Source organism: Diabrotica virgifera, chromosome 1, assembly GCF_917563875.1.
Source record: "Diabrotica virgifera virgifera chromosome 1, PGI_DIABVI_V3a".
Lineage (NCBI taxonomy): Eukaryota > Metazoa > Arthropoda > Insecta > Coleoptera > Chrysomelidae > Diabrotica > Diabrotica virgifera.
In genome coordinates this window covers 293,817,733-293,842,682 of record NC_065443.1, presented here as the reverse complement: position 1 = coordinate 293,842,682, position 24,950 = coordinate 293,817,733, and the positions used below count along the sequence as shown (strand labels likewise).

General features: G+C 33.5%; 1 protein-coding gene across 9 annotated transcripts in view; it reads left to right on the top strand.

Annotated features, from left to right (window-relative positions):
• Window positions 1-24,950, top strand: part of LOC114324226 (uncharacterized) — a 117,774-nt gene that overhangs the window by 55,427 nt on the left and 37,397 nt on the right. The window contains exon 1 of one of the 9 annotated variants that reach the window (XM_028272002.2): window positions 22,572-22,688. The exons of 6 other annotated variants lie outside the window; for them this stretch is intronic. The gene's annotated coding sequence lies outside the window, so the exon portion shown is untranslated. Of the gene's footprint in view, window positions 1-22,571; window positions 22,689-24,950 lie in introns of those variants that run through there. 2 more of the 9 variants (XM_050651960.1, XM_028272009.2) reach the window with 2 other exon arrangements.

Here is a 24,950-nt window from a genome sequence, read left to right as displayed (position 1 = left end):
ATGTGCCATTAGATAAAACTTTAAACATAATTGAAACGAAATTATAAAATGATAATACATTGACAACTAGGACAAGACTAAATGTATCAGCTATCATGGAGTTATTGACATTATGTACTAATAATACCTATTTTCAACTAAATAATGAATTATTTAAACAAAATTTTTGTCTAGCAATGGGCTCTTCTTTATCTCCATTATTGGCTAATATATTTATGGAGGATTTTGAAACTAATATCATTTCTAAACAAAATTTAAAACTCACAGTATGGTGGAGATATGTAGATGATGTGTTTTCAATATGGCCACATAGATCAGAATTGTTGGATACATTCCTGAAAACTATAAACGATCAAGAAGAGACAATAAAATTTACAATGGAAAAGGAATACAATAACACTTTACCTTTCCTCGATATTTTAGTCTCAAAGAAGGATACTGGATATGAGACTCAAGTATATAAAAAACCAACACACACCAACAGATATCTCAATTACAAATCAAATCACAACATCAACGTTAAAAAGGGAATCATTAAATCCTTATATGATAGAGCCAAAATTACTTGTTCTAACGAAAATTCATTTTTAGAAGAAAAACAATTGTTAACATCTGTTTTATTAAAAAATGATTATCCTTTATCGTTTATAAATAAGGAATTGTCAAGATTGGATCGAATGGAACAGAACAACTTAGAACGGGATCCTACAACATTCACAAGAAATAATACGAGGAAAATATCAATACCATATATAAAAGGACTATCCGGGAATCTTAAAACAATAGGAAATAAATTCAACATTTCAACAACATTCAAAACAACAAACACATTGAGATCTATTCTATCTAAAACTAAACCTAACATTGAACAAGAAATAACAAAGAATTGCATTCATAAAATACCTTGTGAATGCGAACAATTTTATTTAGTTGAAACATCAAGACCATTAAACGTTAGAGTAAGTAAACATCAGTCTTATATTAAAAATAGAGAATTCGATAGATCTCAAATATGTCAACACGCATGGGATAATGAACATAGAGTTCAGTGGAGAGATTCAAGTATAGTCCTAAAAGAATCAGATAGTAAAAAGAGAAAAATCAAAGAATCGGCTCTAATTATGCTAAATGAAACCAATTGTGTCGCAAATTCCTCGGTAGAATGCAGTAGGATGTGGTTACCCATACTGAAAGAGGAAGTCAAAAAAAAATAAAATACCACGATTAGTAAGTCAGTAACATATCGAGTTAGTACAAATGTTATATTTTAGTACTACTTATTGTATATCTATGAATTATTAATATTACTTATAATTTAAACATATTAAAGTCAGAATTTGGTATTAGTTTTTTTGAAAGTAAATTAAATGTAAGACCAAATACTTACGACGTCGGGATAGTATCACGAGGTTTTTTCCTGGTTTTCCCCTCGTGATTTACTATGGAATCTCTAACGCGAGAATTTTACTGTCATCGTTGCATTTGGTTGTCTTTTTAAAGACAGATCACATGCTATGATATTTTTCTGTGACGGATATTCTTGAGTTGGGATTGATTTCATGTAATCGAATGAACTATCTTTTAGTAAAGTCGTCCCAGGAACGCAACTCATAAATATTGACGATATCATTTTAAAGTCTTCTACTTTAAAATGTATAATATAGGTCTGAATTGCCAATATAAATGAATCAGATTAAATAAATTATTAGAAGAATTTTTTTACTTAGCAACAACATTTTTGTTTATTTTAGTAGTATTTTGTATTTTGACAACGAAACCCGATTTGGAATTTTGGGAAATCTGCAGAAGAAACTGTCGGAGAAGCCAAAAAACATGAGATATGATATGATGATGAATGCAGAACTTCAATAGAGGAAAAAAGGCTAGACTTAATCAACTTCAAAGATACAGCAAAGATAGCAGTGAAATTTATAACGAGAAGAGAATGCAAGCAAATTCAAGAGAATACAATGCAAAGACAAACACGGAAAACTACTAATAGGGAAGTACAAAATTATAAGGGTATTGAAAGAATACTGGTCGAAGAGAACCTGAAGGCGGACAATGAAAATGGAACAGAACTACATAATATAATATTATACAGCGGAGCGGCACATTGAAAATCCGAGTTATGAAGAAGTGGTCCAGATAATAAAAAAATTTAAAAAAAAATAAGTATATGAGTATAAGTTATTTCTGCAGTATACTTGAGTATCTTTTACTCGGTTTTGAACTTTTCTCAATTATGTTATAATATGCAGGCTTTAATATTTCTCAACTACATAATATATTATACAGGGTTGCGAAAAAGTCTGGCAACACAATAAAGGTCTTCTTATGCGGCCGATATTATAGTAGCAATTACATTGTTGTCAGATCTTCCATTTTTCTGGAAATCTAATGAACTTTCTTATTTAAACTAGAACACCCTGTATATTTTTTGCGTTTTGCAGTCCTTAAGAAATACTGATTATTTTTCATGTTATATTCCCTATACCTGAATACCATAATTTCGGAGTTATTGCTACATTTATTAAATTAAAAATTTTAAACAAAATATAAAAATCAATTTTTTTCGGCTCGGGTAGACAATAATTTAGGTTCATTGGATCATTGAGAACAAAACAAGGCTTTATTAATTTTCCTCTAAAGTTTATGGTTTCCGAGTTATAAACAATTAAAAACTGAAAAAATCGAAAAATGATGACTTCTAAGTTCAAAAACACAAGTAAAAAATATTATTTTTGGAACTACGAAGTGTCAAAATTTAAGATCAAACCTTATTTTATCAGCTCACGATAAGTAATTTGTCTTATTTCATTTTAAAATATTGTTGTTTAGTTGTTAATCTAAATTTAAATCCCGATCGCCCGTCCTCTCATATGCGCTTCATTAATAATTAAAAAAAAACAATGTTTTAGAATAAAACGTGCTAAAAATTCTTACAGGGAGCTCATAAAAAAGGTTTGAGCTTGAATTTAGGTACTTTGTAGTTCCAAAAATAATATATCTTACTTGTGTTTTTGAACCTAGAAAATCGTCATTTTTTGATTTTTTTTCAGTTTTAAATTGTTTATAACTCGGAAACGATTAACTTAAGAGAAAAATTATAAAAAAACTTTTTTATTCCCAATGATCCAAAGAACCTAAAATAATGTCTACTCGAGCGGAAAAAATTGATTTTTATAATTTGTTTAAATTTTCTTTAAATAAATGTAGCAATAACTCCGAAATTATGGCATTTAGGTATAGGGAATATAACATGAAAAATAATTAGTATTTATTAAGGACTTCAAAACGCAAAAAATATACAGGGTGTTCCATTTGAAATAAGAAAGTTCATTAGATTTGCAGAAAAACGGAAGACTTAACAACAATGTAATTACCACTATAATATCAGCCGCATTAGAAGACCCTTACCGACCAAAATCTATAAAAATCGTTCTATCGGTTTCCGAGAAATTACCGTGTTGCCAGTTTTTTTCGCAACCCTGTATGTAGGCTTTAATCGATCTTCATCCTCGAGAACTTCATGTGTACTATTCAATATATTTAGATCTAAAGAAAGTTTCGTGATTTTTAATTATATCTGGTTATCGATACTTCACTGTGCATGGTCCTTAGGCTTCAGTTCTTGTGTCAGTTGAACTTTGCAAGCATGAAGATGTAGATATACGCTGTAGAGAAGTTTTTGAAATTTGTAATTTTATCCATGTTGCGAATTGATATTCTTGGATTTTAACCAACATTCTCATTCACTGCTTCGATATTGACATTTGAGCGGCTTGTTTCTGGAAGATCAGTGTGTTTGGCATCACCAGTTGATCCAGTCTCTCTGAATCTGTCAATTAATCTCTTCACAGTTGAAGAAGCTAAATCAATAATTCGACCATATTTTGTACGAAATTTTCAAACTGTGGCAGCCAAACTTTAATTATTTTTAAACTATTGTTTAAAAATGAAAACCCATTGTTCGCTCAAATAATGCTCCATTTTTACAATCCTAAACTGTGAGCTGTCAAACTGGTTTTTTGTTACCAACACTTTAATGCACCAATAGCGTCAAATCTTGCGAGAATTTTGGGACACTTTTATGATAAAAGGACAGGAATTGCCCTTCAAATTGCTTCCGTGCAAACTGAATTTTTCAGATCAGACTGTCATCCACTACTGAATTTTTAATACAGTTGAACCTGCTTATTGGAATAGCCTTTGTGCCAAACAAAAGTATTCTTATAACCGGTATATTCTAATAACCGATCATTGGTTGCTACTATAAATGTCTCGGGACCTCAAATTTCTATTCCTTAAACCGGGATATTCCTTTAAGCGGTATTCTAATAAGAGGGTTCGGCTATATTTCAAAAGAGTAGGTACTACAGAAAAAGTAATTTGGATCAAATGGGAAAACTTATTAGTATTTTAAGTCACTTTTGAGTCAAAGTCAAACGACAAATAATTATTCGCCAAACAATACATAAAATTGTTATAAAAACATTAAAATTAGTGTATAGTAAAATGGCCGGGATACACGAGGCTAGTTTTTCAAGCTAGGATAGCAAGCTAGCGCCTTTAAACTAGCAAGCTAGTATTACTAGCTTCATGTATACAGAACTAGCTTAGCTTTTAGGCTAGTAAGCTAGTGAGAAAGACAGTAAGCCAGTGTCTTAAGCTAGGATAGTTTAATAGCATGGAGTTCTATTTTGTTAAGCTACTTGCTTCCCCCTCTACTGGTTTTACTATCCTGGCTTGTGTACCACCCTCGTCTGGCCGGCAAAGCTAGTGTTTTCGAACTGCAAGTGTGTATTGTCAACCTGTTTTAGTTTTTCAAACAGATAACCCCGTGCCTCTAAAACTAATATGCCAAAATTAAGTGCCGAGATTAATTTAAATTTTGTACAAATGTATTGCAAGGATAAGTGTATTCGTGACTCAGCGTTGTCAAAACGGATTTTGTCGATAAATCTTCTGTTAATTCATCCAATGCATTTTGACACAGTTTCCAAAGCCAGTTGCGTCCTCGCAATAGTACTAGCTACTGGCTGAAAATTTCCTAGCCACATGTAAATCGTTCTAGCATGCGCCAAGCCAGGACAGTAACTCAGTCTAGGATACCCGGATATCTAGCTTGCTATCCTAGCTTGAAAAACTAGCCTCGTGTATCCCGGCCATAAGCAGACTATGTAGATAAATGAGCAGAGTTTTGTTAATAAATTTTGTTTTATTAGTTAGAACAGGATTTTATTGAATGGTGTGATAATATTAAAATAAAATGCCAATGATTTAAACTGGCTTGTATTTAGTACCTACTGCAAAAATGATAACATAAATGCCTCCCATTAAACATAGATGAATAAGTTAAAAATGTAAATATAAATGAATCACATGTAAAGAAATTTACAAGTTTAACAACACTCTCAGCAAATTATTCAATAAAAAAATTGTTTGTGTAACTTTAATGATAATGATGATGATGATGATGGTGATGTTTGGCATGGAAACTAGTCCATTTTCCACAGATTTTTGCATGTTTATGTTTGCATAATCTTATTTTAAGTTATATTAATTATGATATATTTACGAACTGAAACTTGACTGTTGACTGTTACAAATCTAAATTATTTATACGGAAGCGTATAGATGATTACATACGAGTTCAAATATTGATTTCTGATTGAGTGACAGTAGATGGGTTATGTTTACTGGAAGTTGCACCTTACTTTTTACAAGGTTTTCAGAAAATATATCTGAAAGTGCTTTATTTTTAAAACATCCAAAAAGGATGTGATTAATTATCATACTGGGAAACATTATCGCATGAGAACTTTGTAACTTTAATATAATTATTGTTTGTTTAACTTAAAAGAGTATCCACTGAATATGGACTCTTTATGAAACAAACCGTTCCATATTGGAACGGTCACTACTTGGACTGATTCTGATAGATAGGGTTAGAAATCATAAGAAGGGCAGACGTCACAGATGTCATATTATAGCGAATAGCATGGCTGATGTGGAATTGGGAGGGCTATGGTACCAGAATGAACGACGAGAGATAGACCCAAAAAATTACAGTGTGGAGATCATTAGAGTTGAGACAGATAGAAGAAGAAGAAGAAGAAGAAGAAGAAGAAGAAGAAGAGTGGAGGCAGATGTCCTCTGATGTAATATCACTCAGTATGTCTCCTAATTGATTATAGAAAATTTTCTTTCATTCTCACCTAGTTCTGTTTGAGAAGCATACAGAAACAATACTTCTTTGTCAAATACAAATTTCATTGTTCTACTTCCCATTCTATCACTCGTTCATACATCCTCTTCTTATTCTTTACGTGTAGACATGATTCTGTCTGCTTTTCAATGTGCCTCCACTCTAGTAAGTTGTCGTTCCATCGTTTATCGTACACCACGGTTTGTCTAACATATTACCAACCAATATATACTCCTGAAGAATCCTGAAAATTATAGAGGCATTAGTCTGATGAAAAGTACATTAAAATTGTTGACGGCAGTCATAAAAGATAAAATCGAGGAAAAAGCGAACATGGCAGATGAACAACAAGGCTTCCAGAAGAACCGCAGCACAATAGATGCAATTTTTATTATCAGACAAATAGTAGAAAATTCTATTGAATATGGAAAACCAGCATACATGTACAGGGTAAGGCGAAATGACATATTAAATTTATTACTAGCTGAACAAATATAGTACCAAATAATAAGGCTAATTAATGAAATTAACAAGAACAACAAGACCAGAGTTATAATGTCAACAGGAGAAACAGAACGCATAGAACTAAAAGGAGGAATCCGCCAAGGATACTCGCTCAGCCAATTGTTATTCAATATGGTGATAAATCAAATAATTCACGAAGTAAGAAAACGACATGGATACCACATGGGAGCCCATAAAATTACTATCCTATGCTATGCCGATGATGCAGTACTAATTGGTGATAACGAGTATGACCTATAAAGGCAGCTCCACACTTTCAACATCACAGCAAATAAACTTAATATGAGAATATCAGTAGAAAAAACTAAATGTATAGTGATAAGTAAAGAGCCGCGTAGATGCAAGTTAGAAATAGACGGCAAAATTGTAGAACAAGTAATGAAATTCAATTAGTTAGGAGTATAGATCACTAGTGACAGGAATATAAGAACAGAGACCACAACACAAGCAACAAAAGCGGCAAGAGTAAGTGGTTGCCTCCGAGAAACCATATGGAGAAACAAATATCTGACCACGAAAAGCAAAATAAAAGTATACAAGACAACAGTTAGACTATCCTAACTAACATATGCAGCGGAGACAAGGACCGATACCAGAAAGACAAAACAACAAATCAACAATATCGAAATGAAAGTATTAAGATCAATAGCGAGCATATCATTAAGAGACAGACAAAGCAACACAAGTATACGAGAACGATGCAAAAAATATTAACAGGTGGATAAAAACAAGAAAGAAAAACTGGAACGAACATGTAAACCGAATGGAGCCAGATAGATTAGCGAACATCTGTAAAATCAACAAGCCGTATAGCAGAAGACCCGTTGGAAGGCCGCCGAAAAGGTGGAAAGACAATGTACAGTCAACAACAACTGAAACAAAATAAGAGGCAGACAAACAGGAGTAATCCTAGTCGCACGAAGAAAAAGAAGAAGAAGAATATATAGTCTCCTAGAAAGGTGGCATAGGATTGTGCGTTCCAACTGAGTAGGTGCCATGGAGGTACATAGACCTGACAACGACTACGCGATCTCACCACCGCCCTCACTGCGGCCGCAACATCCCTCGTCAGTAAGCCTGCTTATAAACGTGACCATCTGTTCCATATAAAAGCTTCTTCTAGGAGCAATATATTCTTTGATAGTACCAGCCACCAAAGCACAATGTTACCCCACACACTTAATGTTTTCTATACCAGCCGGGATCCCTACTGTAAAGGTGCCTGCACATGCAACGCAAAACCGAAGATATGCATTGAGGCACAAGGCTTCAAAGGCTTCAAGGAAAACTTTTATGTGTGTATAGAGGGTTCTTTTAGGTATTCCTACAGGTTTGATGCCTGGGAACCGAAAATTACAATTCCAAAATCTCGTTCGTCTTGCCTCAAGACCCCTTCCGTCTCGAACGGGCACAGCCCCTCACAATGACCACATAGTGTTGGAAGGTAGGTCTCGAGGCAATTCTTATCAGTTGTACGGGTTGTGTTGTTAGATCTAGTTTTCTCGTACAATAATGGTCTGTGCAAAACAAAATCAAGAGGAATCCTTCCATCCGCAAATAATTGTGCTAATTTTTCGGAATGAACCTCAGTTCTTTTAATAAATTCACATAGGAGTAAACTTAGTAAACTTTCCTTTTCTCTAACCAGTCTCTTTTGCGTAACTTTTCTTTTTCGTTACTTTTGATGGCTAAAATAGCAAGACATTATCTGTTGACGCCATCACGCTAACACACAAACTAAAGTGCCATAAGGCCGATAAGGTTTGAGGCCTTGCGTCTTAAAGCATGCCTCCGGTTTTCCTTTGCGTGTGGAGGAAGCTTAAGGAACGCCCTGCAGCTCAAGCCAATGTATTGTGACTCGGATACCAACGCTAGACTAGTAGAGGAAAAGTAGGTTAGGATACCTGATTGATGACGTTTCCGATGTATTTAAAAAACAACTTCATTGAAAAGACTTCGTCTTCTTCTTATCTTCTTCTGATACTTGTTGTAGATATGTCAATCTGTTAATTCCGACGTTGAAATATTTCTTGAGAGGTAGACTGCCAGATATCTCCACATCTTTTTGGTGGTCTCCCCGGTGGAAGCTCACGAGCTGGTTTTCCTTTTAGCGCAATGCTTACTTCTTCTGTGCTCCTCCATCCTTTTCACATGACTTTTCACCATTCTCTTCGTTTTTGCCTACCCCATCTTACTAGATCTTGCACGTCACATTGTTCCCTGATGATGTTGTTTCGTATTCTATGCTTTCTTGTCTTCCCTGCTATTGCTCTTAGTGTTTTCATTTCGGCTGTTCGTAGCATGCTTTTTGTTTTTTTGGTGTCTTGATTCAATATCATAGGTCATAACAGGTCTGAGGAAAGTTTTATAAATTCTAGTAACTTTTAAACTGTTTTTGTAATAGTCCAGAGAAATAAGATTTTTCTCGTCACACATCCCCCTCCAGGCCGAAACAAAATTTTTTGAGTAGTATGGACATCTATATTAATACCCTTTATGTTTCCTGCAGCAGATTTTGATGATATACATAGTTATAAACAAATGAAGATCAAAAAACGGTAAATTTTCGCTTTTTTCGTCTATAACCAAAAAGTTAAGCATTTTAAAAAAATTTGCGAGTAAGAAACTCATAAATCGTTTAAAGAATTTCAATATGGGGTTCGCTAAATATGTCTATTCGTATTGGTTGTTTAGAAAATTGCAAAATAAATCATAAATTTTGAGTTTTTATAAATATTCATAACTTATGTAAAAATTAACTTATGTGTGTGTGTGTGTGTGAAAAAATGGCTTGGATGCGGGTCCGTTAGCCACAGATTTTTATTTTATTTTTACCTCAATTTATTAGTTTTGTTATATTCCCACCTATCTGACTCAAATGACTATATTTGTTTCTTTCAAGTAGTTTATGAGTAATTTAAATATTTCCATTTTATGACAACTTGTAGATATTCTATACTAATTGGAAAATGAACTTGTGTTTGTCGTAAATTGTAATACAATTGATTTATATATCTCTCGTTAATTTTGCATTCAAAGAAAATATGGTTCAAATCTCTAATCGAAACATTATCACAAAAACAGACTGATGAATTAACTATTCCTAATTTGTGCAGATGTGCCTCATATTTTCCGTGTCGAGTTTTTAATCTGACGATAGTAGAAATATCTTGCTTTGGCAGGTTATACTTAAATATGTATTCAGGTGGCGGAGGAAGTTCTTGATGTAAAGAAAATTATAAATTTTTTGATATGCTTGAAATATTTTTCCATTGTTTTTTCCATATTTTATTTATTCTATCTTTGACGTCATTTATTGCATCAGTCGATAAGATCTGAGTTAGGATCTCACCATTTTTTATTGCATCTTTGGCCAACTCATCCACTTTTTCATTACCCAGTATACCGGCATGCCCTTTTGCCCATATAAATACTGCTTCCACTTTAGACAAATTATTTTTTATATTACATAAAATTTTTGATGTGTATGAATTAAAATCAATGTTTTGAATTGCATATATTGCAGATCTGGAGTCTGTTATTATCACAGCTTTTTCAATATTATTCTCTTTGATCCATTCTAGAGCTTTTTCGATGGCTATAATCTCAGCTGTAAAAATACTACTAATACTAGATAATTTATAATTATTATGTTGATGGGTATTTTGCACATACATAGCACATCCTACTCCTGTTTGATTTTTAGAACCATCTGTGTAAATTACCTTAGAAAATTAACTTAGAACCTTCTTATTACACGAATTGATGAGACTTCTGGTGCTTAAATTATATTTTAAATTTTAAAGCAATTGGTCAAATAGTTTAAAAGTTATTTAATTTGTTTATCCCAAATTCATTTTTTTTGCTACACAATAAGAAGAAGACCATTTATACTATTGAGTTAATTTAAAAAAATGACAAAAAGTAATTTTAAACAGTGTAAAATTATTTTGCAAAAACACGTCCATTTTTTGCTTACTTATTAGAATAACTTTTTAACCGTCACCCGTAGAAAAATTATTTTTTCATATGTGAAAAGATTGAATTTTTATACATATTTAGAAAGAAAAACAATTGTCCTAGTACAATTAGGGACGAAGTTAGCCCCCCCTTTTTTTAATTCACATGTTTTTGCAAAATAATTTTGCAGTATTTAGAATGTTTTTGTCATCTTTGTTAATTAAATTAATAGTATAAATCTTCTTCTATCATAAACTATCCAAAGTATTAGTGTAACTTCATCACTTTCTGACTTTAGCGTTGCAAAAAAAAATTAATTTGAAATGAACAAATTAAATACCTTTTAAACTATGTGGCCTGTAATTTAAGCACCAGAAGTCTCAGCATTCCGTGTAATAAGAACGTTCTAAGTTAATTTTTACATAAGTTATGAATATTTATAAAAACTCAAAATTTATGATTTATTTTACAATTTTCTAAGCAACCAATAAGGATAGACATATTCAGCGAACGCCATATTGAAGTTTTTTATACGATTTATGAGTTTCTCACTCTCAAATTTGTTTAAAATACTTAACTTTTTGGTTAAAGACGAAAAAAGCAAAAATTTACCGTTTCTTGATCTTCATTTGTTTATAACTATGTATATCATCAAAATCTTCTGCAGGAAACATATAGGTTATTAATATAGATGTCCATACTACTAAAAAAATTTGGTTTCGGCCTGGAGGGGGTTGTGTTACCAACAGGATATTTTTTTCCTTATTTCTCTGAACTATAAATATATTTTGTAAATATGAAAAAACTTTTTTGTAATTATATTAAGAATCGAAATATTATTAAGTACCGTTAATTTCTGTAGGTACACATCGTATATTAAATTCTAAATACATAGTACTTAGACAGGGCCCCCGCTACCATATGTGCAAAGTGTGCAATGCACACGGACGCCATCCTTTAGGGGCGCCAAAACCCGAGGTCAAAAATTGCAAAAAAACAAACAAAAAAAACCAAAAAATAATTTTAAAATAAAAGTTGAGAAATATAGGTATAAATGGGAGAAAAAGAGCAGAAAAACAGATTTCTTCGGATGTAATTAGAGGACCTAAATACCATCTACTTCGTCTCATAATACAAGGAAAAGTGAAATGAAAGAGATGGAGTTGTCGAAAGAATCTTTCATGGTGGCGTAATATTAGACAATGGTGTGGAACCACAGTGACAGTAGAAGAATTATTTCGCGCAGCAGCCAATAGAGAAAGGTTTCAGGAACTTGTGAACATAATGACGGCCAAGGTCTGAATACGGACACGATACCTAAATAAGAAGAAGATATAAATACACACGAAATTTTATTAGTATAATATCATCCAGTTACTGCTGATTATTATGTGCTAGAATATGTCAGAAGTCAAGCATTTTAATTTATTTTGTTATGATTTTGTTCTGTTTGTTTTACTTTGATATTTTAATCTACAAAGAATAATCCATTTAATAACGGCTTTTGCTGTGAATTTTAAAGAACCGCTTATATTATATTGACATGAAATTTGGCATACACATACCTAACATGTCAATGAAAAAAAAGATATTGTGTCGATGTGTGCTTTTCCCCTGGGGTAATAAACATATGTTCAAAATAAATCCGGAATTGGGTAAAATGACTCATTCTAAGCAACTTTGTTTCTATAGAGTTTTTCACCAAGTCAATACTTTTCGAGTTATTGACGAGTGAATATATGTTCATTCCAACCAACCTGGAATGTGAAGCATTTGAAATAGGTTGGACGCATTTAAAATGTGGACATATCGAAGAATGTTGAGAATCTCCTGGACAGATAGAATAACCAATGAAGAAGTACTAAGAAGAATAGAGAACAGCAGGGAGATACTGTATTCAATCAAAATAAGAAAACTACAATACTTGGGTCATATAACACGCGGTGACATATATGAGCTCCTAAAATTAATAATGCAGGGAAAGATTCAAGGAAGGCACAGCGTAGGTAGAAGAAAAATGTCCTGGCTGAGAAATCTCAGAGAATAGTTTGGATGCAGCTCAACTGAACTCTTTCGGGCTGTAGTGTCAAAAGTTAGAATAGCAATGATGATTGCCAACCTTAGTCGCGGAGTTGGCACGTAAAAAAGAACATAATATATATTATGTTCATTTTTCAACAAAAATCTCACACTAAGCACAATACGACACAATATCACTTTTTTTCTTTGACATGTTAGCTATGATGTATATGCCAAATTCCATGTCGATCCAAGCGGTTCTTTAAAATTCGAAGGTTTTGTAATATTTTACCGTGAGTGAACGGACTATAAATATGACTTCTAAATTTCAGTTTCTTGCTTTATTTCAAGCACCTACCTACCTTCAAAAAATAAATAAAAAACATGACCCAAAATGCCTTAAGGGGCGCCAAAATCCTTTTTTGCACACATGCGCCCGTAACCCTTACGGGGGCCCTGTACTTAGATACATGAACATTATTAGCTTCTTTGACCCTTTGGTGAGCAATCAAAAATTATAATTACCTATTAATATACATATTTACAAAACATTGGTTCTTGAAAAATTATCATTCTCTTTTCCAAGTTCATTTAAAACTACTTCTGATAATAAGTTTTTGTGAAAACTTTGTTACCGTAAGTAAATTAGGTACTTAAAGCTAGATTCCTATTACCAGACAGAACTTATATTAGTCACGTTTTTAAACGTTTCCTGCAAGGATAGTACCTGTTAATTCGTTTTATGGCCGGAAGATGTCATTTTCCTTTTATGGTTTAAAATTGAATATACAAATAAAACACTGCACCTGTAATTTATCTACAATACCAGCTCATTAAGTAAACTGTTAATTTAATTAAGTCTATTTACTGGTTATGTAAATTTTGTATTTTCGCGATCTTTTAATGGCAACAAAAACGGAAAGAATAAAAATGTATTAGGTACCTACAAAAACTTGCAAAATAAACACAGTTTCATTTGATTTGCATTTCAATTTAAATTTTTAATACCTCCACCATTTCATAATATCTATTACACAGTAGTCTCCTATTTACAGTGGCGGATCCATGGAGGGGCGATGAGGGCGATCGGTCCCCCCTCTCAAACCAAGTGATTTAATTTTTTTTTAATTATATATAAATATTATAAAAACATTAATTTATTTTTATAGAAATTTGGCCAATCAACTCCCCTCTTAACGATGCTGGATCCGCCACTGCCTATTTATGATCCGCGTCCGCGTAAACGCCTTATAGGGCTTTTCATTCACAGTCATTTGTTTCGAGCTTCTGTCATGTGTCACATAATATTAATATATCTACGTCGTACGTTATTGCTTTATACCAATGATACAAACCAAAGACGTATGACGTAGATATATTAATATTATATGACACATGACACAAGCTCGAAACAAATGACAATCGATGAAAAGCCCTATACCGGGTGGGGAATTGGAACATGGGCCATAGGAAACTCAATGTAAAATTCTAAACTGTTTTAAACTAATTATTTTACATCAAAAGTCATAAGAAACTATTTGTAGAGAATTGAAATCTGTATTGAAAACAACTGTTAACATTGTTCTACGAACAAATTATTCAAAATTTTGTAAAAATATAATACAATTTTCAGAGAAATACGCCAAAGTTACGCCACACACAGTGCAATAATGTGTATAAGATTGCATTCGCTGACAATGAATTTATTATATTAACAATTTCAACTGTCAATTTCTTTATTTATTTTATCATTTATTGTTTAAAACACAATAAAGTTGATCAGATACCCTCAGTTAAGGAGAAAGTATGAATAATAAAGATATTTTCTTCAGTCAATAGTGTGCTCAATGTCAGTTAAATAGTAACGTGTGGCCTAACATGCCCACACATACCTACTGCAGTAAATACATTATATTTTTAAAAATTTTGGAATGTGTTTAAATCGTAGAACAATTTTAACTTCTGATTTTAATACAGATTTCAATCCTCTACAAATAACTTCTCATGACTTTTGATGTAACATAATTAGGGAAGCAGGAATTCAGCAGTTTAAAATTTTACATTGAGTTTCCTATGGCCCGTTTTCCGATTACCACCCTGCATAGCTCATACAGAGTGAGGGTAGTTTTTGTAGCTGAGTTTGATTCCCTTCTTGTGGATTGGGCATATAATTATTTTTTTGTTTTTTCTGGAATTTCTTCCATGTTTCACAAATCGGTTATTAGTTTATAAAATGTATCTATCAGTGTGTATCAGGGTATAAGACAGTGATTAGACCTGTGGCCATGTATGGGTATGAGACGTTGATGCTGACAAGGACAATGGAAACAAAACTCTGCTGTTTGGAGAGAGAGAAATCCTCAGAAGAATCTTTGGACCATATCACTACTGATATTGATTATAGTTACTTTCGACTATTCGTTACAAATCGTTACTTTTGTATAAAGTAATCATTTACAGTATTCGTTACTTTGATTACTGTGATTACTTTTGTTACTTTTGTATTTGAGTACCAGTAATCATATCGAGAATCGTATTTCTCAGTAGGTAGGTCTGTATAGGTATTTCGATATAACAACGACCTTCACCAATCTGTTTAAGAGATAAAAATGATTTGATTACTATGATTACTTTTATATTTAAGTACCGGTAATCATATCGAGAATCGTATTTCTCAGAAGGTAGGTATTTTGTATAGGTATTCCGTTATAATAACGACCTTCACGAGGTACGAAGTAATCAGAGTAATCAAAGTAATCAAAGTATGTACAATAGTCGTTCCTCGCTCTAATACGATTGATATGAAATAACGAAGTAATCAGAGTAATCAAAGTAGATACAATGTCGTTACTCGCTCTGATACGATTGATATGAAGTAACGAAGTAATCAGAGTAATCAAAGTAACGATTTGCCTCTCTGTATAGTAATCGTTACTTTCGTTATTTGTAAGTAACGAGTACTTTGTAACGAATAGCTACTTTTTCAACATCACTACATATCACAACCCGAATAGGTACTAACCAATACCAGATGAGAACAAATGTCGAGGTGAAAGAGATATATAGGACTAGCGACGTAGTCCTAGAAGTTAAATCCCAACGTCTAAGATGGGCAGGTCATATTGATAGACTACCTAATAACCTGAGCTTATGAAAGCTTATGAAACTAATTTGGGAGGAAGCCCCGACAGGAAGAAGGCCCTTAGGACGTTCACGAATGCGATGGAGAGGATAACATTTGGTCAGAGTTAAAAACAATGGGGCTACCCACCCACTGACCCAACTATCATGGACGACCGTTCGAGATCGAATTGAGTTTTTTAGTCAGCCAATGACCTCTTATGGTATAAAATAAGACTAATAAGGCATATAGACATAAGAGCAATATACTCAATTGGTGTAGCATAAAGTAGAATAGAATAGAATAGAATAGAATAGAATAGAATAGAATAGAATAAAATAGAATAGAATAGAATAGAATAGAATAGAATAGAATAGAATAGAATAGAATAGAATAGAATAGAATAGAATAGAATAGAATAGAATAGAATAGAATAGAAATATGCTTTATTATCACTGAAAATTTTTACAATTTTATGGACAAAGCTTACATACAGTCAAAAGAAAAATAATATCAATAACAAATAACTACTACAATTTCCTAAAATTATAAAAATCGTCAATATACAGTATATAAGATATAAAAGCAGTTAAGTGCAGTGCAGTTAATAAACTGCACTTAATAAATTCTCAACTGGCAGCGACCACCGCATACTACGAGCCAAAATAGAAATAAGCAAACTAGCGACGCAGAAATCTAGAAGAAAACCAACGGCTATTGACCATAGCAGAATAAGACAAAACGCAGAAGAATATAGACAGACTTTAAGGGAAAACTATAATCAACAAGTAGCAAAGGAAGAGTCAGAAATTAATAAGATCAATGAAGAAATGAAAGAAAAACTCTTGGAAGCGGGAATGAAAACTGCCAAAAAACTAACAACAAAAGAAAATAGATTAAGTAGCGGGACAGTTAAATTAATGAAAAGTAGACGAAAACTAATAAGCGAAAACAAAAGAAACACAGTAGAATACGTAGAACTAAACAAACTTATTAGAAGAAAAACCAGAGAGGATCTAAGAAAACACACTGAAAATGAAATCGAGAAAGTAATTGAGAGAAATAAGGGCCTAAAATGCTTACGACCAAATTTAGGGAAACCACTACTCATTTCAATAAAGGATGAAACAGGACGGGAAGAGAGGAGAAAAGATAAGATATCAGAAGAAGTAGAAAGGTTTTATAAAGAACTATACACCTCAAAGAAAGACGCAAACTTCAACACTCAGGAATATATCAAGAAAACAATCACGAATGTAAACTCAGAAACACTACCAAAAATAGAAAATTATGAAATAGAAGCAGCACTATCACAATTAAAGAACAACAAAGCACCAGAACCAGATGGAATCCTTGCTGAAATGTTGAAAGAAGGGAAAGAAGAAATCTTACAAACATTAAGAAATCTGTTTAATCAGTGTCTACATAAAGGAGAAATACCCGACGAATGGAACGAAAGTCTTACAATCCTGCTATTTAAGAAAGGCGACAGAAAGGACATACAAAATTACAGACCCATATCACTGCTGTCGCAAACGTATAAACTATTCATGAGGATTATCAACAACAGACTAACACACAAATTGGACTCGTATGAACCCGTAGAGCAGGCAGGATTCCGAAAGGGATATAGCACCACTGACCATCTTCTAACAATTAGGACACTAATAGAAAAAGCTAACGAATACCATATAGATCTGCACTTAGCGTTCGTTGACTACGAAAAAGCATTTGACAGCGTGGAAATGTGGGCAATAGAAAAAGCTATAAACAACTGTCGAATAGATTCCAGATACAGAATGCTAATACATAATATATATAAGAAAGCAACAATGACAGGACAATTGGAAGAAACCACAAAACCCATACCAATTAACAGAGGAGTGCGACAGGGAGATGTTATTTCTCCTAAACTATTTACATTAGCACTGGAAGATGTTTTCAAAACAATGGAATTGACAAACATGGGAATAAACATAAATGGAAAGAAACTAAAAAACCACCTAAGATATTCAGACGATGTAGTAGTCATAGCATCAAGTTTTGAAGAACTACAAACCATGCTAACCGAACTAGCAAATGAATCCGAACAAATAGGTCTAAAAATGAATTTTGCCAAAACAAAAACAATGACAAACACACAAGACAATAGAAACGTAATACTAAACGACACCACAATAGAAGCGGTTAGTGATTATATATATTTGGGACAGATTATAAAAATAAATAAGGAAAACCAAACAGCGGAGGTAAAAAGAAGGGTCAGATTAGCCTGGGCAGGATTTGGAAAATTCAAATGGGTCCTAAAGAATAAAAAATACAACAATACTTAAAAACAAGAGTGTTTGACCAGTGCATACTCCCAGTTCTCACATACGCATGCCAAACATGGACCTTGACCAAGGCAAACATGGATAAAATAATAAAGACACAAAGAGCCATGGAGAGAGCAATGTTAGGAGTAAAATTGACAGACAAAAAGCAAAACAACTGGGTCAGAAATAGAACAAAAGTCAAAGACGCAGGTCAACATATAACCAGGCTAAAATGGAGCTTCGCAGGTCATAACGCTAGACAAACGGACAATAGGTGGAATAGCACGATACAACAATGGAGACCATGGACAGGAAAGAGAGCAAGAGGACGACCCCAGATGAGATGGGGAGACGACATTAAAAAGATAGGAGGAACGCACTGGAAACAGAAAGCACTAAACAGAAGCGAATGGAGGAAACTGGGGGAAGCCTATGTTCAGAATTGGACGAATTAAAGGGCAAAAGAAGAAGAAGAAGAAGAAGAAGATATAAAAGCAAAGACAAAAACAATTTATTGCAAAATTTATATAAATTGCAAATTGAACATACTTACAACAAATAAATAAAATACAACATTAGGAACTGACAAGTTTAAGCTACTGCGTATGAAACCCAATTTTCTTAGTTATATGTTAAGAAATTCTTCTATTGAATAGTATGGTCTTTTAGATAGATAGGCTTTGTCATTTTACGGAACTTTGGGAAAGATGTTACAGACTTAAATTGTAAAGGGAGATGGTTGTAAAGTTTTTTTGCGGAATATAGTAAATATTTCTTTACTAACTCGGATGAGATCGGTAAATAAATATCAAAGATTGAATTTCTGGTGTCGTAAAGATGATTGGGCCTTGCTGGAAAGACATGAAGGTGTTTACGAATTAAACAAACCGTTTCTAGAATATATAAAGATGGAAGTGTTAAAATTCCGTGATCTCTGAAGTAATGTGTAGATCTTCTGAGGCCAAACTGATATATTATTGCTCTTTTTGCAATTTAAAAATAACATCAAATTGGGCAGCTGTACTAGAACCCCAAAAAGGAAGACCTTATCGACGATCAGACTCGAACAACGAAAAATATGTTATTTTAGAAGATGCTAAATTGAGTTCCCTTGAGACAGATCTTATTGCATAGCAAGCTGAGGCGAGTTTCTTACTTAACGAAACGATATGAAGGGACCATTTGAGGTTTCTGTCTAAAAAAATATCAAGAAATTTTACAGAATCAACGGTACTGATCTGGCTGTTATTAAGAGGCAAAGGTTGAAGAGCTCCTTTATAGGATAATGCTACTGTTTTATCTACGTTAAAAGAGAGTAAATTAGAGTCAGACCAGGTCTTTATCGTCAGTAGATCCGAAGTTATAGTTTCATGAAGAGATGCAATAGTTGAGTTGCTCCAAGTGATACTGGTATCACCAGCAAAAAGAAAAATTTTCCCCATCGATTTTTAAATTAGTGATGTCATTTATAAAGATAAGGAACAGAAGAGGACCCAATACTGAACCTTGTGGTATTCCACATACAATGTTTTTGAGACAGTGGCTGTATAACGATTATTGTTTATTGCTAGGTAAACCTCATGTAGTACAGAAAACAGGGCATCAGTGGTACTTTTATTAGTTAATAAAAAGCCGAACTGATTTTGTGATAAAATGTTGTTATCAACGATAAAGGACAAAGTCGAGTTTTAATGAGTCTCTCAATAAAGTAGCTTTAAGAGAGACGAAAAAAAAATAACCTACATCTTAATACTTTGCCTGCATATTTTCATTATCTTTAAAAAAATGCACTGCTTTAGTTTTGGTTAATTATTACAGAATACTATAAAAACATTACTACTAATCCTTTATATTGTTACAAAATTAATGTGGCAGTTCCAATTATATGACCTCTTATCCGAATTTTGGTTTCTGATATCAAAATATATTTTTATCGCAAGGTCAGGACTGGACTCACATTATTAGGTAGACAAAATTAGCTAGTTTTATGGACTAAAACAGAATGAAAATAAATCAATTATCAGTGTGAGATTTTGTGCATATCGCCCTTCTGATCTAGGAAAATTTCACTCTAGCTTCTTAATTTTTGCCTGGCAGAAGATGTTCATCAAAATTTAACGTTGAAAAAAGGAGGGAGATGAACAATAAATTAGGATGACCATCTTACTACCATTTAGAACGTAATAAGCTTCTTCTTTTTTGTATAGACATGACTCTGTTTTTTCAATGTGCCTCTAGTAAGTTGTCGTTCCATCGTTTTCGTGGTCTTCCCACTGATCGTCTTCCTATTGGGGAACCGTCTTTCGCTGTCCTGACTACCATATTTGTTGTCATTCGGCTTATGTGGTCATTCTATTCTATTCTTCTGTTTCTTACCCAGTTATTAATGTTATACATCTTGCATCTCCGTCGTATATCTGTACTTCTAGCTCTGTCCCATAAAGTCTTACCATCGATTTTTCGAAGGGTTTTCATCTCAGCTGTTTCGAGCAATCTTTTTGTCCTCTCTGTGTCGGGTCGTGTTTCTACCGCGTATGTCATTATTGGTCTGATGACTGTTTTGTAAATTCTGCCTTTCATTTCTTTTCCGATATTTTTATTTCTCCATATTGTGTCATTCAGCAACCTGCGGCTCTGTTTGCTCTATTCACTTGATCTTCCACTTCTGTTGCGGGCCTTCCGTAGCTAGATAGTGTGATGCCTAGGTATTTAAACTCCATCACTTGTTCTATTATCTGACCTTCCAGCTCCAATTTACATCTTATTGGATCTGCTGTTATAACCATGCATTTTGTCTTTTGTGAAGAAATTAACATGTTAAATTTTGCAGTGCAGCATACGTTGTAAATCATCTTCACGTTGAGAGATTAGTATTGCATCGTCCGCATAGCAGATTATTTCAAGTTGATTTTCTCCCATTTGGTATCCTTTTTAGTTCTTACTTTTTTTATTATTTCGTCCATGATCAGGTTGAACAATAAAGGACTCAAGGAATCCCCCTGTCTTATCCCATTACCGGCTTCAAATGGGTCAGTTAGTTCATCTTCTACTTTTACTTTTATTGTGTTGTTCTGGTAGATGTTTTTGATAAATAATAAATAAATGGATAACGTCCTTTAATGTGACCCTGTCAAATGCTTTCTTAAGGTCCACGAAACATAAATATGCCGGTTTGTTGTATTCCAACGATATCTCTTGAACTTGCCTCATTATAAAAATAGCGTCAGTGCAAGGCTTTCCCGACATAAAACATTGTTGTTCTTCTGCTAATGTTATAATTTCATTCAATGTATTTGTTATCACTATGGTTGTTAATTTTAATGTTGTGTTTAATAAGTTAATTCCTCTGTAATTCTCCGCGTCCGATTTGTCTCCTTCTTTGAATAGAGGTATTAGGATGCTTGATCTCCATTCTTGTGGTATTCTGTTTTGTTCTATTAGTTTTTGTATTAGTTTTAATAGTTGTTTAGTTAGATCTTGTCCTCCGTACTTGGAGGGGGTGATACCCTGCAGATGTACCTCTACCATATATTGGCTCTTAACACAGGGAAGTTCGTTTAGGGGGGCCCGAAAAAAAATATATCCTTAAAAATACTCGAAATTGTCAGATTAAGATAAGGTAAGTTAAGTACATGCAAAAGTAAAAAACTAAAAAAAAGTCTTCAATATTTTTCAAAAATCAAAAATATTTTCAAAAAAGATGGGGGGTAAATTTAGAATTTTAAATACAAACCCTGCGATATTTCGCAAAATGAACATCAGATCGAAAAACTGCAAAATACACTTTCAAAATGTTTTTGAAAAATCTATCGAATGGTACCAAACATGACCCCCACGGAAGTGGGGGGGTTACTTTAAAATCTTAAATGGGACCCCCAAATTTTTATTGCAGATTTGGATTCTTTACGTAAAAATAAGCAACTTTTATTCGAGACATTTTGTCGAATTATGGATAGATGGCGCTATAATCGGAAAAACCGATTGTTGGAAACGGAAAATTAAATTAAAAAATGGAAAGCGCCCCCTAAAATGGAAAATTTTACTTATCTTTTTTTGATTTTAGGACCTAATAATCACAACCTAATATGCTCCCGTAACGCTCAAGTGACTGCAAATTTAGCATACTTTGCTCCCCTACCATAGAGGCTGAACGCAAATTAATGTTTGATCAAAGATTTAGAATAATTCTTTTGAAATACCTACAGAATTTTTGTGAAACAAGTATATTATGCAATAGGCAAATACATATTTCTATAATTAACCAATTCTTAGCGTAACACAATATTTATTATCTTGGTAATATTTTATCATAACACTATTTGCAAATATGTTTTGAGTGTCTTAAAATCTATATTTGCTAAAAGTATTTAAAAATGGATTATTATTTTTATATACGGCAGGTATTATAATATATGGACAGCCATAAAGTTATGTTGGTTTTGCTGATTGTTGCGATTGCTAAACGCGCAGAAAAATAAAGTAGTACCTATTAGACAGTTGAACTTAAAATATAATACAAAAAATTCTCTTCGAATAGGTAAATCAATTATTTTAGATACTTACATTTTGCTATTATACTTACATCCAGCCATTTTTATCATAACATTAAAAAATTCCTTTCATTTCGCCTCTCTTTGTTTATATGAAATCATTTCATTTTCGAATATAAACTAATCAAATTGTGTCTTTTGTATGTATTGTGTATTTTGTTTATTGCATTGCACGTATCATCATCATTCTCTTTGCCTTATCCCTATGCGGGGTCAGCTTCCCTAATTGCATTTCTCCACACAATTCTATCTTGGGTTATATCAATGTTAATCCCCTTTACCAACATGTCCTGCCTTATCGTCTCCCCCCAAGTCTTCTTTGGTCTTCCTCTCCTACTCCTTCCAGGAATCTGCACTTCAGATATCCTTCGTATTGGGTGATTAACGTCTCGACGTTGAACATGACCAAACCATCTTAACCTATGCTCTCTCATTTTGGCATCAATTGGTGCCACACCTAGACTTCCCCTAATATACTCATTTCTAATTTTATCTTTCTTTGTCACTCCACTCATCCATCTAAGCATTCTCATTTCCGCCACATGCATTCGTTGTTCCTCTTTCTTTTTCACTGCCCAACATTCAGTTCCGTGCATCATAGCCGGTCTTATTGCTGTTTTATAGAATTTTCCCTTCAGCTTCATTGGAATTTTTCTGTCACACAACACACCACTCGCTTCTTTCCACTTCATCCATCCAGCCCTAATTCTACTGCATGCATCTCCATCTATTTCTCCATTACTCTGTAATACCGATGCTAGGTACTTAAAACTATTGCTTTTCACAATCATTTCACCATCCAAAGATACCATTTTATTTGTAGTAACTCCATCTTTAAATGAACATTCCCAATACTCTGTTTTTGTCCTACTAAGTTTTAAACCTTTTTCCTCCAGAGCTTGTCTCCACTGTTCCAGTTTTTGTTCTAAGTCTCTTTCACTATTTCCTATTAACACTACATCATCAGCATACATTAGGCACCATGGAATACTACCCTGTAGTTTCGCTGTTATCTGGTCCAAAACTAATGAGAATAAATAAGGACTAAGCACCGAGCCTTGGTGCAATCCTACTTTCACCTGAAATTTATCAGTCTCTCCCACACCTGTCCTAACACTAGTCGTTACTCCCTCATACATATCTCTCACAATCTTTACATATTCGCCAGGGACTCCTTTCTTATTGAGTGCCTACCACAGAATCTCTCGAGGAACTCTATCACATGCTTTCTCAAGATCAATGAATACCATATGAGCGTTGGTCTCTTTATTCCTGTATTTTTCCATCAGTTGCCTTACAATGAAAATTGCATCTGTTGTTGATCTGCCCTGCATAAAGCCAAATTGATTATCGGATATTTCGGTTTCTTCACGTATCCGTCTATCAATTACTCTCTCCCATATTTTCATGGTGTGGCTAAGTAGTTTTATAGCCCTGTAGTTTGTGCATTGTTGTATGTCTCCCTTGTTTTTGTAGACAGGTACTAATATACTGCTTCTCCATTCGTCTGGCATTTGTCCAACTTCCATAATTCTATTAAATAGACCTGCTAGCCAACTTATTCCTGTCTCTCCTAATGCTCTCCATACTTCCCCAGGAATATCATCTGGTCCGACTGCTTTTTCTTTCTTTATTTTTTGAAGCGCTTGAGCCACTTCCTCGTTTGTTATTCTGGTAACCATTGCTGTTACTGTCTCCGTTAACTCCACAGGCTGTCTGTCGAATTCTTCATTTAATAAACTGTCAAAATACTTTCTCCATCTCTTTTTGACATCCTTTTCGTGAATTAGTATTTTATTATTTTCATCTCGGATACATCTAATCTGATTAAAATCTCTTGCTTTCTTTGCTCTCTGTTTGGCTATTTTATATATCTTTGCTTCGCCTTCCCTGGTATCAAGTTGATCGTATATGTTTGAATACGCTTCTGCTTTAGCTTTTGCTACTGCTACTTTCGCTTCCTTTTTGGCGACCATATAGTTTTGAAGATCTATGTCCGGTCTAGTTTCTTGCCACTTTTTATATAATTTTCTCTTCTCATTTATTTTCCTTGTACTTCATTTGACCACCACCAAGTCTCTTTATCCTCAAACTTCTTTCCTGACGTTTCCCAAGTATTTCAATAGCCGTCTCTCTAATAATATTGGCCATTTTTCTCCAAATTGTGTTAGGGCTTCCTTTCATGTTCCAACCTAATGTTTCTACTATTCTTTCCCTGAGTAGACCTTCCTTCTCATCTTTTAGCATCC